General features: G+C 43.8%; 1 long non-coding RNA gene across 1 annotated transcript; it reads left to right on the top strand.

The window, feature by feature from the left end:
- Positions 1–6,044: 6,044 nt before the first annotated feature.
- LOC147025722 (uncharacterized) lies at positions 6,045–14,955 on the top strand. Its single transcript, XR_015057986.1, has 3 exons — positions 6,045–6,388; positions 14,667–14,758; positions 14,882–14,955. It is a non-coding gene; the product is annotated as an uncharacterized LOC147025722 (long non-coding RNA).
- The last annotated feature ends 1,504 nt before the right edge of the window (positions 14,956–16,459 follow it).

Below are 16,459 nucleotides of genomic sequence, written 5' to 3' on the forward strand. Positions count from 1 at the left end.
ACTTCGAGTCAATCGGATGAAAATTGAGGATTTTAAAAATTTGACAAATTTAGTGACCTTTGGCCTATGTTGACCTTTTGATCTCAAAAACAATAGGCTTCTTGCTTATGATGAACTCTTCCAGATGGTGAACTTTTGTGAAGATCGGTTTGAAATTGTGACCTGTCGGCGATTGACATACAAACAAACAGATTGAGAGACAGGCAGACAGACAGAATAACGCACGAGACCAACCAATATACTTGAAAATCTTCTATTTTCACAAGTAACAAACAGACAAGACAGACAGACATATAGAAAAAAAACAGACCCAAATGCATTACCCTCTCCTCTGGTGAGGGTAACGAGAAAGCATCTCAAAATGCAAAGCCCATCCGTGTCAGCTTTGTACTGGAACTGAACTTGACAAAACTGACAATTAAATAAATTCATACATTTTATTCATTTGTGTTCTCCACAATCTCATAATAGTGGTTTGTTGAAGATTTGTTGGCAAAAGCTCAATTGGTAAAAATGTTACGGCCTGAACATACACACTGAATCTCAATAGAAAACAAGGATTTAGATTAAAACATTTCTGGCTGGTCTACCACTTCACCGATGGCGTCATCCTGACAATCCCTGTGGCTACTGGTTGCATCATTTTTGGAAGCGTGGCAGTGCCGCTAATGCAGTGCCGCTGTTACCAGTAATCTGGTACTCATTTTTCCGACCTCGGAGGGATGACAGGCTAAGTCAACCCACCTGGTGTTATTTCAACAAATGACAGGGGCTCAAACTAAAGGCCCTAAGAACTCAAGCCATCCACCTTCGGAGTTAAACCAACACCAGGCTTTCTCGCAATGGTGAAGAATCACTTCAAAAAATTCTGGTATCTGGATCCGCATCTTCACCAAAATGTAATCAATTAGTCCTTGACACACAACCAACTTGTCCACCAAATTTCGTCCGAATCCGTATACAACTTTGCGAGATATCCTGCTCACAGACAGACAAACAGACAGGGGTGAAAACATGACCTCCGTCCACCTTAGGTGACAGAAGTAAACATGACCTCCGTCCACCTTTGGTGGCGGATGCAATAGATTTCACAATCCATTTCATCAAATATATTATTATGGTGGGTAACCTGTGGTGTAGACATGAGGTCAAGTCTTCCACCATGAATATCACCAAGTTAGTGGCGGATGCTCCTTAAAGACTTACGTCATCTGTTGGGAAAGCCAAACAGATCTTTTCTTCGGTATCTGACGTACAAAAACTTCAACGAGATCTATTGCCGACAACTGGTTGGTCCATCTGACAGGATGGGTGCCGAGTGATGCACCAAGGATGACCCACTGGGGTTTGACAAATCCCAACGAGGTTTGGTGCCAAAGAAACTGGTTTATTATAAATAACTGTCAGGGACCGCAGAACCGCCATGGTAAAAGCCATTGCTTGAGAAAATGTCAGGCACTGGCCCATAGGCTGACACCAGAGGCCTGAAGGCTGAGGCCTATACATACTGTGGCCTCCACGAGGCACATGACGACTTTCAGCTGCAACCTTTCGATATTTGCTGATCCTTTTAACAATCGCTTTGGTTGTTTTACACTGAAGGGAAAACTTATCGGGAGGGCATGGCATTTATAAATATAACAGCTCTGAAGATGCCTTTGGCTTTGCATAGCACTAAAATATCAGCCGGATAATATTTCAGTTTACAATTGTGGGTGCAGTAAGGCCAATTGTCCAACCAATGGGTGGAATGGAGCATTTCACACGGACGGATGGACAAACGCATTATTGTAATCTATCTATAATTCCAGCAATCTCTGTGTGTGTGTGTGTGTGTGTCTGTGACCAAGTATTTTTTTTTTTTCTCTTCTCTTCTCTTTTTGTTTTTCCTTGCGATGACAATGCGAAAAGGCAAAATACGTTGGCGCTAATTGAATATTTGGGCATTAAAACTAAATTGCGAATAATCGTAACTGCGAATAATATGCGAACTTCCGGGCCACGCACGTACGGGCACGCGAGAGCGAAGAAATGGCCTGTGTGGTTGTTGTTTCTTGCTCGCGGATGGAATATATATATAATTTTTATGGGCACGTACTAGTAATATAGATGAGAAGCAAAGTGGGATATGGAGAACAAGGAAAAACACATATTTTTGGAACTATTCCATGACTTTTGAGATTGGGCAAAGTAATTAAATTGGCCTGTAATTTTGGGGGAGAGATTCACTTCAAGATTTGAAGGCTAGCACAACATCTGCACGTTTCTGTTCACATGGAACACTTCAACTGAGACTGAAAGTTGAAATGGTGTGGACAGAGGTCACACACCACCCCCTCAACCAACTTCCAGCACCCCAAGTCCAGAAACACAGGAAGGGATACCATCTGGACCTGTTGCTTTACTCTGGTCAAATCCTTTTGGCTTTCCAGTTACCTTGCAAGTTCTGACTTTGATAACATTTATATCCTTGGGAAGGTACTGTCATTAGGAAATTGGGTGGATATCTGCCATTGTCAATCATCATAGCTTTACCCACAAAAGTATCTGTTTTGGGCTCCAAGCTTTCCTGATAAACTCCCAAGCTGGATATGTTTTACCGAAGTAGTTAAATGTCATGACTTGTTGCATGTTTAGTAAAATTACGAGATCTTTGCTGTCATCAAGTTTCCTTTGAACGTTAGCTTTGTACTAGCCCTCAGCTCTACAGTAGGGTCCTGTGCTCTTTTGAAGTTCTGGTGAGCCATCATCTCATTTGTAAGATTGGATCAACATTTCTTGAAGTCTTTACATTCATTTACACAAGCAATGCCACAATTATGAGCAAACCGAGCCTGAACAATACATCGGGAACATGTTTTCAAAACGACTTTTCTCTCGGCTCCTTTTTCATGTAATTGAAGAAGTTTGTTTGATAAAGCTCTCATTGTCAAATTACATCCGAATGTATGTATATATGTATATGTATATAGAGTAAAAGCACAACGAGCTGAAAAGAATAATGAAATCATTTGTGTAAAATGCTGACGTTTCAAAAGAACACTAAATCTCCCATCCGCAGAGGTAACAATAAGACACCAGACGTGTTGTCACCTTCTAGTGTTTCTAGGTTTGAAGTACAAATCAAACAGTGTATCCAACACGTTTCTGGCTGTGCAACCCCGAGTAATCTTTACCTCTCGCCGTTTGCTGACATCAGTCAACAAGGATGTGCTACCCATCTTACAAACCAGCAATGTTATTTATGAGTTTAAGTGCTGATGTGAAGCTTGATCTTTCCATGCTGAAAGAGACACAGAAATCGTACAAATTTCTTTTGACGACATAGTATTGGATCGGTGGTAAGGATGAAGGTTGCCTCCAACATACGTAAATGAAACGAGCTCCGACCCTGGCTCAATATCCTGAACATATCTGCATTGTACTGGTCTGCACAGATAGGGTTGGCAACCAGGTGCTGTGCAATGGTAGGTGAAGCAGGTACAGTGGCCGGTGGTTGCTGGATATTTCTACATGCTCGCACTGGTTGTGTTCTCACCCTCACAATCTTTCTTAGAATCACCAAGGGGACGTGTTGTTTGATCCGATCAGACAACCTCAGTGTTGTGCGGCCCATGTACCGAGCTTCACATCAGCACTTAAATTCATAAATAACATTGCTGGTTTGTGAGGTGGGTAGCACATCCTTGTTGACTGACGTCAGCAAACGGTGAGAGGTAAAGATTACTCAGGGTTGCACAGCCAGAAACGTGTTGGACACAATATGTTTGATTTGTACTTCAAAGCTTCGTGATGATTGCCCTTTCCAGGGCATCCTGATATGGACTGGACATTTGTCCGGACCAATCTTCCGAATCTTTTGTCGTGTTTAGAAACTTGTGTATGTATCTCTTAACGATATGCTCAGGATAACCATTCTTACCGAGTATATTCATGATTTTGTCAATTTCAGCAGGAAGATTACAAGGTGAACAAATCCTCCGTGCTCTGTTAACCAGGATATTGATCAAAGTAATTTTGTATCTCGTGGAGCTGTAGGAGTCCCACCGAGTATACTGCCCTGTGAAAGTCAGCTTCCGGTAGACGGATGTTGTGAAACCAAGGTTGGATCTATCAACCAGCACGTCCAAAAACGGTACCGTGTTTGAAGATTCCAGTTCCGTGGTGAACTTCAGCACTGGATGGAGAGTGTTCAGCCATGCCTAGAAATTGTCACATGCCGTCCGAGACTCAAGGCAAAAATGTCATCAACATATCGATAGTATACAACGGGGGAAATCGACCCCGTGCCGACCAGTCAGTTTCTGCATTTCATGATAGCCCACAAAGATATTTGCAAGAGTTGGGTCTAATGGAGAACCCATGGCCACACCGTCTGTTTGAACATACATCATGTTGTTAAAAATGAATTCCACCTCCCTTGTTGCTGTGTTCATTAATTCCACGAAGACGTGTTCCGAGATCATCGGTTGTTCCAGATCGGTGTGATACAGCAAATGTGCGCATATCTCAATCGTCTCCTTCAATGGGGCATTCGTGAACAAGCTTTTAATATCAAAGGATGCCATGATGTTGTCCTCACTTGTCGGTGTTTAAGCTCTAATTGATTCTGCAAATGTGAAGGAATCCTTAACCACGAAATGAGAAAGTGAATCCAATACTGGTTGCAGTACCTCTCCCAACCACTTGGCAAGCTCATGTTGTGCTGATCGCATCATGGACAGTATTGGTCTTAGAGGGATATTCTCCTCGTGAATCTTCGGCAGGCCGTACATTCTTGGACGTTGGGCTCCAACAGGTATAATTCTGTCGTTCACCTCCTTTGATAGTTCTCCACGTTTGAGAAGCTGGAACAGTCGTTTGACGATCTGACCTTCCACCTGAGGCGTGCGATCATGTTCCGTTCCACCACCCAGATGATTAAATTTTGTTTCGTCTTTCAGGATGTCCATCATCTTGTTGATGTTATTGTTGCGCATTCAGGAGTTTAAACTCGGCAAAAATATCTTCCCTCTTGATATTCTGCTTGGGAATGCCGAAGTTAAAACCGTGCGCCAACGCGAACCTTTGAGTGTCAGACGGCTTATAGTTCGATTTATTGAGTACATGTTGGGATGAGTCCCAGCTCATTTGATTCCCAGCTTATTGAGTACATGACGCCAATGGGCGTTCGGATTAACCGTGACGTCATTACGGTTGAACCAATCAGTGTCAACCTTATTGAGACCTGCATATAAAACACGCGCCTTCACTTCCTTCATCACTTGCTGCGATTTTTACCCTGAAGAGTGCAGCACGAAAAGCTTCGGCCACTATTATGTTGTGTTTGTTTGTATCCATATTAAATTTCTGTAGTACCAAACATCTGTTTATAACATATATTAGTGCGTGCTCGTAGGTGCGTGACCGTAGGTGCAAAAAAAAAAAAAAAAAAAAAAACTTTCAAACTGCGAGCCAGAAACAACAACCACACAGACCGTTCCTTCGCTCTCGCGTTCTCGCGACAACCACACTTCCACACACAGAGTTAATTAAAATCAAGTATACCTCCCTGTCTTTGCTTGCCATGACATTCGCTGCCATGTAACCAGCACAGCCTGTGACGTCATCGTGGGCTGGTCGCCGTTCCTTCGCTCTCGGAAACGACGACTGGATTGGGGCATTGTGTTTATCTATAAATGCGCATAAGAAATCGAGAAATTATTAAAATACACGAAGTAAATTAAATTTTGTCTCCTACTTGCCTATTTTCGATCGAAAGTTATCGTGTGTTTAAAATTTACTTTCTGGTTCGGAGCATACCAGTTCACTCTGATATTACCGAAATTTATACACCGCCTAATATGAAAACGATCATAATTTGGGGCATTTTGTTTCTCTATAAATGCGTACAAGAAATCGACAAATTATTAGAATACACGAAGTCATCACTATCCGGAAGTTCGTACATTGTAACCCGTAATGGGGAACGTGGCCGAGGTTCCCTTCCACCTTCGGCCACGCCCACTTCGGGGAGGTCCATAAAAAGACGACACCATCCTCAGTCTTGAGGGGAGTTCTTTGGAGGTGTGAGTTGGTTGGTGTGCGTCGTGTGGTCTGAGCTGGAGTCTGAGTTCAGTTCACTTCAGAAGGGGTTCAGCTCTGCATGGGGCATTCGAGGGCGTTCGTCAGAGGTTTATTGGAGACGGGGAATTCGTTGCTGGAGTCTGGGGCATTCGTGGAAGTTTTTCTGGGACCTGTCCGCGACCCTGACCCCTGCCCTGGGAATCCGACTACTCCTCTCAAGTTCCTCCGCGGACACGAGCCCCACGCGTGTGACTGTGGGCCGGGCTGCATGGCCATTGGCTGGTGCCGCACCACGGAGCACCCCCATCCCTCCAACATGCAGGTACCCCGCAGAACCGCGACCCCAGCTCATCTCTCTCCCTGGCTGCGGGGGTCCTAATAAAATACCTGGGTTTTATTTTCGTCTGCGTGTGTGGTGCCGTCTCTTAGGTAGAACTGCTTAAGTATTTATTTCTGATCATTGTGAATTCTTTCTTGTATACTCTGTGATAAGTCTTGCTCTGTGTTCTTCTTATTGTAAATAAATTCTTATTAGAAATGTTCCGAGTTCGTTTTCGTCTTTTCCTTCATTGGTCCAGCATGGTTCGAATCTGAGCTTAGCTGGGTCTTTGTTCCCGTTAATCTGTTCATTCTAGCCGGCACGGCTTTGGCAGTTCCGCTCGACTGCATCCGAATCGGAGTTGGTAGTCGGTAGTTGGAACTCTACCGCAGTCAGTAGAGTGACCCGGTTCGAGCAAGACGTGCCGAGGGCGTGGCTCCCCGGTAGACAACACCGCATGCTTAATTAGGTAAATTGGTTCTAGACAAAAAGACCCTACACTACGCGGTGGAGGTATTGGCGTCCACGGTCGGTTAAGCGACCCGCCGCCTCACGGAGTTATCCGTGAGCGACGGCCTACAATTCCGGAGAGTCTGGTGGGAATCGACGTAACTTTCCCCACCTTGCGGTCGTTCTCGCCACCGGACCTCTGGCCCGCATATATATATATACATATATATATATATATATATACATATATATACATATATATATATATATATATATATATATACATATATATATACGTATATATGGAAATATATACATATATAATATAATTATCTCTACATACATATTAATATTGATATATATATATATATATATATATTGTTATTGTTATTGTGTATACTAGTGCTTGCCCGTAGGTGCGTGCCCGTACGTGCAAAAAAAAAACAAACTTTCAAACCGAGTGCCAGAAACAACAACCACACAGGCCGTTCCTTCGCTCTCGCGTTCTCGCGACAACCACACTTCCACACACAGAGTTAATTAAAATCAAGTTTACCTCCCTGTCTTTGCTTGCCATGACATTCGCTGCCATGTAACTGGCACGGCCCGTAACATCATCGTCGGCCAGTCGCCGTTCCTTCACTCTCGTAAACAATGACTGGATTGGGGCATTGTGTTTATCTATAAATGCGCATAAGAAATTGAGAAATTATTAGAATACACAAAGTCAATTAAATTTTGTCTCCTACTTGCTCATTTTCGATCGTAAGTTATCGCGTGTTTAAAATTTCCTTCCTGGTTTGGAGCATACCAGCTCACTCTGATGTTACCGAAATTTATACACCGTCTAATATGAAAACGATCATAACTTGGGGCATTGTGTTTATCTATAAATGCGCATAAAAAAATCGAGAAATTATTAGAATACAGTAAGTCATCACGATCCGGAAGTCCTTACATTGTAACCCGTAATGGGGAACACGGCGAAGGTTGTCTTCCCCCATCGGCCACGCCCACGCAGCAACGTGTCCTGTCATTGGTTGGTAAAAAATGGCCGTAACTTGGGAAGCACTTGTCCGATTACTATCAAACCTTGAAAAGGCACATCCACAGGGCCCCAGCAATATACCTAGCAAGTTTCAATTAGATCGGACCAGTGGTTGTCGAGAAACAGCGGACACACACACACACACACACACACACACACACACACACACACACACACACACACACACACACACACACACACACACACACACACACACACACACACACACACACACACACACACACTGCTGGAATTATAGATAGATTATATATATATAATTATATATCATATTATTGTATCTATATAATTATATAGAGTATTACTGTGTATATTGTTGTGGGCCAGGGGTCGGGTGAGAAGACTACTAAGGGGGGAGCTATCTCTGCTCCCACTAGACTCCCCGGAATTGTAGGCCGTCGCACACGGATAATTCTGTGACGCGGCGGGTCGCTAACCGATCGTGAACACCAATAACTCAACCGCGTGACCTAGGGTCCTCCCGTCTATGGGTTAACCGGGTTACCTCATTAATCACGTGATTTAATTACTGGGGAACACGCCCTCGGTACGCCTTGTCCGAACAGGATCATTTTACCGGATCGGATGCAGCCGAGCGACACTGCCAAGGACGTCCCGGCTAAAAGGAATGGATCGTTGGGAATAAAGTCCCGGCTATGCTTGGATTCGGACCATGCTGGATTAATGAAAGAACAGACAAAAACGAGCTGGGAACATTTCTAATAATAATTTATTTACAAGCAAGCGAGGAAAGTTATGTGTTACAGTGAATGGTTTTATTGGTGTGTGTAATGCAGGGATAGAAAGAAGCGTGAGGTGCAACAATGTCCAAGTAACTTACAAAAGCAGACATAGCAGACCTAACCCGAAATAATAATCTTCTGCAATCTTAACTTACGAGGACAGGTGCCACGACAAACACGCACACGCACACGCACGCGCGCGCGCACACACACACACACACACACACACACACACACACACACACACACACACACACACACACACACACACACACACACACACACACACACACACACACACACACACACACACACACACACACACACACACACACACACACACACACACACACACACACACACACACACACAACCAGATGAAGAGTTAATGAAGAGAAAAAGGAGGAGAGGAGATGGGGCTAACAGTCTCTGAATACCTTGTACGATTGTCCAATCGCACCACCAATATGTTTTGGGGGGGGGGGTGCTCCACTGGGGGATACTTCCCTGACATCTGGTGCGCAGTTTCGTGCTTCGTGGCACTTCGTGCAGCTAGCTCGGTCCAGAGAACAAGCCGCGACCGTTGGGCATGAAGGGAGGGACTTGGATGGAGAAGGCGGAGTCGAGATCCCAAGTCGGGCAGAACGAGCTAGCAGGAACTAAGAAAGAACGACCCAGGAATGACGACTCTGGAACGACACACCAGGAACATTGAGCAGGAACGACGACGACTCTTCTTTTACCACCTCGCGACCCGTCCTTTTATAGATCCACTGGTGCGGGGTGGGAGCGATGACCCGAAGCGATGTGTCGTCACCCGAATCGGGCGCTCTGGTTGGGCCCCGGCAAGCACACGGGCCGGCCGCCATGACCGGAAGCGGCTCCTCTTCATTTCCGGCCAGATGATTCCAAGTTGCAGAATCGTCTCGCTCCGAGCACCGTGACATAAATTGCCTTGCAACGAACTCCGTGCTGTGCCCCGGCGACCCACGACCGGAGCTGGTCAATGTGCCCGCTCCGTGATGCGCCACGCGGCCCAAGCTGTACAGCAGCCCTTGCCTGATCGCGGCCCCGCCAGCCTGAAGGGCGAGGAGACGTCCGCCATCCATGAAGAACATCTGCGGCCATCAGCGAGGACCGAAGGTAAGATGTTATGGCAAACCAACGCTTAGATGGTAAGATGTGTGCAATTTGTGCCCTGCTCTGTACGATAATAAAGTGTCGTGAGCGGCGCATAGGCCAGCCTTTGAGGACATTCCACACAATGCAGGCGGATCCACCATTAAGCACGTGGCTAGTGCTCGCGTTCACCGATATAGGGTCATTTGCTTCTGTGTTGTGAAAAACAACATCCGTGCAGCCTCTTTAAGAGATATTCGTTCGTATGCCTTTTCAATGCAACCAGCAATCTCATCCCAGATCATCAGAAGCTCGAGACGATCATCTCAAGCTGCCGAGCATACTCTATGACTTGCCGCAAAAGTTGGGTTGAGGGATCGCTTGAGGACAGGAGCTCTGCGCTGTGCCGCGCTATGCCAATCGGGTGTTCCAAGCGCAGTGACTGCTGGCCTACCCGAGGATCCAAATTCGGATTTACCCCAGGAATAAGCAGAAAAGAAGAGTAGCAATGAAGTAATAGTGGTGTAAGCAAACCGAGCTTTGAGATCCCCGCAACGCACATCCCGTTGTCCCGCTAGACAAAAGTGAAGGGATTATCTAAACGTATATTAATGGAATAACTGTCTTGGGCCCCCTATATGTCGGATGCCATTGCCTTGGAGGCATGCGGTTCCTAGAACCGCCAAAAAAAAAAAACTATCGTGAAGGTCAGTCATGAATACCTTCACCATAAAAGTGGGATTAGAAATGTGGAAAGGGAAGAACAAGAAGGAAGAGTTAGAGTCCCTAGAGGAAGTCACTTAGTTATGGGAGGGAAAGGTGAGAAGGGGAAAGATTTTTTTATCTATTTATTAATTAATTTATTTTACAATTGAAGATATGAAACAGAGGATATAGTTTGGTGGAAATTAAAGGAGTCGTGGAGAAAATAAAAACTGCAGGTTATAAGGAGAAAATGCAACAAGAAGATCGTGAAAACAGATGGCAAGAAGAAGAGTCGGTCTCAAGGAAATCCAACATGAAAAGATCAATGAATACTCACCAATTCGCACAAGTTTTAACACAAAACCAAACTAGAAACACACAGTAAACACGGAGATTACAAAATAACAGTACAAACATGACAAAAAAATTTTAAAAATGACCGTTTTACAGCCATTTTTCCCTGCTGTGCAGGGGTTTGGCTTTTTCTTGAGGCAATGTTTTATGGCCGGATGCCCTTCCTGACGCCAACCCTGGTCGCCTCTTACGACACACAGGGATATGGTACACCTATTCTAACCGGGGCATACACCGGGACCAGTACACTGGCACTCATTTCGCCGACCTCGGAAGGATGACAGGCTGAGTCAACCCCCTGGTGTTAATTCAGCAGCCAACGGGTCTTGAACTCAGGACCCTTGGATCCCAAGCCGCCACCCTAACCACTAAGCCAACACCAGGCTTATTACAAACATGACAAAAATGACCGGAAAACTTGTCTTTCAGAAAGTAGTCAGACACCTTGAAAAGAGGCAACCACCCTTGCTCAGGAACCCGAACCAAAAACGAAGGAAGATCGAGTTTGTGAAGATCGAGTACTTGAGCTCAACATGAAAGGAAGATTGAGTTTGTGAAGTAGAAGTGTGGGACAGTGTCAAGGCAGCATTTATAAGGTGGAAGGAGGTCAGTTGTGTGTCTGATACAAGGATACCAAGAAAACTTAAGGTAACAATCTACATCAGATCGGTTATAATGAATGGTGCAGAAACATGGTCTTTGAGAAAAAGGGACGAGGAGTTGCTGGAGAGGGCAGAGATGAAAATGATTCAATGGATTCTCACTCAGAGAGTGGTTTAGGAATGAGGAGATACACAATGAGCTGGAGTTGCGAGTGTTAGAGAGAAGATTAGAGAGGCTATGCTGTGGTGGTTTGGGCATGTGATGAGAAGAAATGATGAGGAAGCAATCAATAAAGTGTGGAGTAAGTCAATTCGAGGGATAATATAAAGAGGAAGACGGATTGTGGTGGAGAGATGGAGTGGAAAGAGATTTGAATAACAAGAGATTGAGAGAAGAAGATACAGAAGACGGAGCAGAATGGAGAACGAGGTTCCGAGTAGCTGATCCCCAGTCCTCTAACTTTTGGAATTCAAGCTGAAGAAAGAAAGAATGTACATGTCGACGAGAACGGCACTCAGTGGAGTGCATACTTCCTTCAGGCTGAACAGTTGACATTTTCTATTCCACTGATAGGTCAGATCAACATCGGGATCTTAACCAAACTCGAATTCGCTGGTTCTTGTCACCTAACCAACTCATCCACCTAGTTTTGTCAAAACTCGACCACAAATTTTTCAGATGCCGTGCTGCACATAGTTTTTGGCCCTAACGCTCAATGGTGAAAAATCACTTTAAAAATTCTCGTGGCCAGATCCAGATTCGGATCTTAACAAAAATCGAATCAGTTCATCCTCGTCACACACTCAACATGTCGACTAAGTTTTGTCCGAATCCGTCCATAACCTTTTGAGATATTCTGTTCACAGACAGACAAACAAACATACAAGCCGGTAGGTGACATGGGTGGTCGCTAGACTAAGGCGAATTTGAAATATGTAGATAAGAGAACACATCAGATGGCATTTTTGCCATTCATTGTTCCATATAGGAACATGACGAGCAACTGTTCATTCATCATTTGTGTTCGATTCCCTCACCCTCCGTTAGGGAATCCTAACACGAACGTTGGGGTAAAGCATATAGCAATATAATTGCATACTAGTCATACAGTTTTTGACGGATCGGGCTGAAATTTTTTGACAAAGAGGTTGATTATAGTGCGCATAAAAGCACGGAAGCCAATTTTTGATTTTCGAAAAAAAGAACATTTTTTGCTGGGCAACGGTGGCGTCCATAGCAATGGTGCTCAAAAGCATACAACTAGATCCTGGTATGAACCTACCAGTCAAGTTTCATCAAAATCGGTTCACTCCTATGGCCTCCAGAGCTGTCCATTACATACAAACAAACAGACAGATGGAAAACCTGAGACCAAGGGAAGTCTAGCGACCACCCAACAAGAAAAAGATGTTGTGCAGAGCATGATACTTGCAAAATCCACCCCCCTTACCAAAGGTTGCCATGGATACATCAATTTGTCCATTTCATCAAGATTAAAATTGACAATCTTCATCAAAGTTCAGGTCAATTGGATGAAAATTGATTATTTTTCAGATTGAAATTGATGATTTTAGAAGTTTGACCTTTGACCTTTGGATCTCAAAAATCGTTGGTTTCTCAATTCAGTGATGTAATATGCAAATCTTGTTCAAATTTCAATTCAATCGGATGAAAAATGTCGATTTTAGAAATTGGAACTCAAGATGACCTTTGACCTAAAAAAAAAAAAAATCAACAGGCTTCTCATTTGAGACTACCTCTACGACTTGGTAAAGTTTCATGACGATCAGTTTGGAATTGTGACATGTAGGTGACAAACAGACAAACAAAACAGAGAGAAAGGAGTGAAAACATCACCTACCACCTTGGGTGGTGAAGGTGATTGCAAAGTGTACATATTTCACTGTGCGTGATGGTCTTGTAACTTTAGACTGATTCAACTGTGCAGGGAAGGTTAATTTTCCAGGTATGATTGATTATACAATGAGTGAATCAAACAATAGAATCTGGTTTCTGTATCATCGTGTAAACTGACGCGCAAATGCATTTCTCTCGTCACTGTTTGCTTGACTGGTGTACTTTACAACCACTTGTCTATTTGAAAATGTAATCCGAGTGCTTGACTTGGAACCAAGGCTGGTATAAAATTCATCAAAAATCTTATAGTGAGTTCGGTTAGAACCTTCCAATCTGAAACTCTCTCCCCATGCTCTGTTTCCCCTGTCATATCTGTGGATTGTGGTCATTCCGTGTCCAGTAAACCGATTCCAAAAAACTTTTTCCTTCACCATCACAAATTTCCATCATCCTTGCCACATTGTTACATATCAACCTTTGGCTCAACCAGGTGCTGCTGGTTGCATCATTTTCTGGGGGGGCGTGGCTGTGCCACTGATGGAGTGCCCAGCATTACCAGTACACTGGTACCCATTTCACCAACCTCAGAAGGATGACAGGCTGAATCAACCCCACATGGTGTTAATTAAACAGAAAACAGGGGCTTGAACTCAAGACCATAAGATCTTAAGCCAAACACCTTAACCGTTAAATCAACGCCAGGCTTCTATCAACCTTGAGACAATGCATACAAAATTTCGGCCTCTTTTGGTCAGTCAAACATGTCCTGAGAAGCAGACCGAGCCCAAGATAATGTTGCACCCACTGCACATGGACTTCCTCTGGCTGAAAGGACGTCCTCTTTGAGTGGGTGAAACGTCATATCAGCCGAGACTATCTGCTTCCTCCAGTTTGTTTCTAATTAGGGGAGTGGAATCTATTATCACCTTTTTTCTCTTTTCTTTTTATACATCGTCAAGGTTTGCAGAAGAGCTAGTACACTAAATGGATCATGACGCAATAGTACAAAAGGAACAGGAGAGACAGCGGAGGGGAACACAAACAGCAGACCCAAAGGCCAAGACAGAGGGAGGCAAACAATGGGTGTGGGGAGGAATGGGGGGCAGGAAAGGATGCATGGGGTGGACAAGATGGATACACTGTTGGTTCGAAGAACGTTTTGTTTTTATTGTGAAAAAATGGATATTTTCAACTTCTCCAAACTTTTATAAATGTACATATTAATAACACCAGCAAACTCCTTGGGGAAGGGATTGAATCCATGAACAAGGTTCCACTTAAGAGGTGCTAGTTGACTATTTATGTGTACAGTATACTCCCTCACGGGATGGCTTGCCAGCTGGATGGGCTGGTGATGTGTTTATTTATTTATTTTGTCTTTGAGGTCGAGGCTTGTGGAAGAACTGGAACACAGACTGGACCAGAACAAGGAGACACGCTGGAAAGGAAGAGATGCACCAACAGCAAGTTGGAAGGGTGTACTTGGAGGGGGAATTTGCTAATAAATTGTTCTCAAGCCAATGTAGACTGACTGATGCTGCAGTTAGCAGTGCAGCAGCTGAAACTGCTTTATCCAATGGACGGTTTTGTGTTTTTCAGAGACTGCAACTGAGCTGGAATGGGTCTTTAATATACAAGGGTGAGTCAAATTATGCCACTGCACTCCACTTAGCTCTTTTGTGCCCACAGGGATACGAACTGCTGGGAATCTTTGAATACTAGCGGGAGCCCATGGTAAAAAAATCCCGATAGGTAGATAAACCCCAAAACCTAAAAAGGAATCCTTTTATAATTGCACTGGTTGAAAGAGCTCGCCCATGGTAAAAACCACGATAAGATAGAAAAATAGGACCACTGCACCTGTAGCTTATCCGGACCCTGGCCTAATGCTGTAACCCAAGTTTGGTACAATTCTGACTGGTGTGTCTGGAGAAGAAGATATTTTTGAAAACGAATTTGTGATTTTCCAAAATATTTCACGAAGTTTGCCATTTTGACATTTTCCGGTCATGTGATCGGTCATGACCTCCACAATTTAACATCACAATCCTGTCCTAATGTTGTTGCATTCTGGTATTTGGTGTTGTAGCATTCTACCCAAATTTGGTAGCATTCTGGTGGGTGGGTCTGGAGAAGCAGATTTTTAAAGGAATTCATGCGATTTTCCCAAAAGTTGACAAAGTCGGCCATTTTGACACACTTCCGGTCACGTGATCCGCATGACTTCCACAATATAATGAACATCCCTACCCTACCATGATGTTGTAACCCAAATTTGTGAGCATAAAATCATCAATTTAAATCTGAAAAAATAATCAATTTTCATCCGATTGACCTGAGCTTTGATGAAGATTGTTAATTTTAATCTTAATGAAAATGGACAATTTGATGTATCCATGGCAACCTTTGGAGAGGGGGTGGGGGGCGGATTTTGCAGTATAGTGCTCTGCACGATGTCTTTTCTTGTTTATATTTTCTGTTTGTTTGGGTTTTTTTGGTTGGGGGGGGCAGACAGACAGACAAAAATAGCCTACTATGTACTCGTAGTGCACCCGTGGAAACCCCACAGGCATCTAGACGTGTATGACATTTGGACCAGCCCTCTTCGTATGACCTCATGTTGTTAATTTGTGGTTTCGTTCTTGACATGTCGGTTACAATTGTATTTTGATCTTCCTTTGATGTAAAATATTTGCAATTCAGTCTCTAAAAAGTGTGCCATGAATATTACATTAATAAACCATCTGTCGTCTGTCTCTACTTCGCTGATTATTCTTTCCCCCCCCCCACCCCAAAATAATAAAAAATAAATATGTATGTATAAAACTGGAAGGATCCTCCTTTTCTCCTTTCGTATGCCCCTGTGGCTGCTGGTTGCATCATTGCTGTGGCCTGGGAGTGCAGGATTACATAATATTACATGGTCAGGTTTTATCTTCATATATTATATCTGAAACCAGATGAAGGGGACTTAACACTTTGAGGTTATAACCTCACGTATAATTTTTGAGGTTATAAAAATGAGGTTATTTTTATATTTATATAAAATACCTCACATCTAAGTATTGCCCCGGGGCCCATTCTGGCTCTGAACACCCCTGCTCCTCTCATCCTCCTCTCCTCACTACTCCCCTCCCCTCTCTCTCCCTCCCCACATCGCATCCGACCAGATACATT

The sequence above is a fragment of the Eptatretus burgeri genome, chromosome 5 (genome assembly GCF_056783735.1).
Source record: "Eptatretus burgeri isolate ZD-2024b chromosome 5, Ebu_testis_v1, whole genome shotgun sequence".
NCBI lineage: Eukaryota > Metazoa > Chordata > Myxini > Myxiniformes > Myxinidae > Eptatretus > Eptatretus burgeri.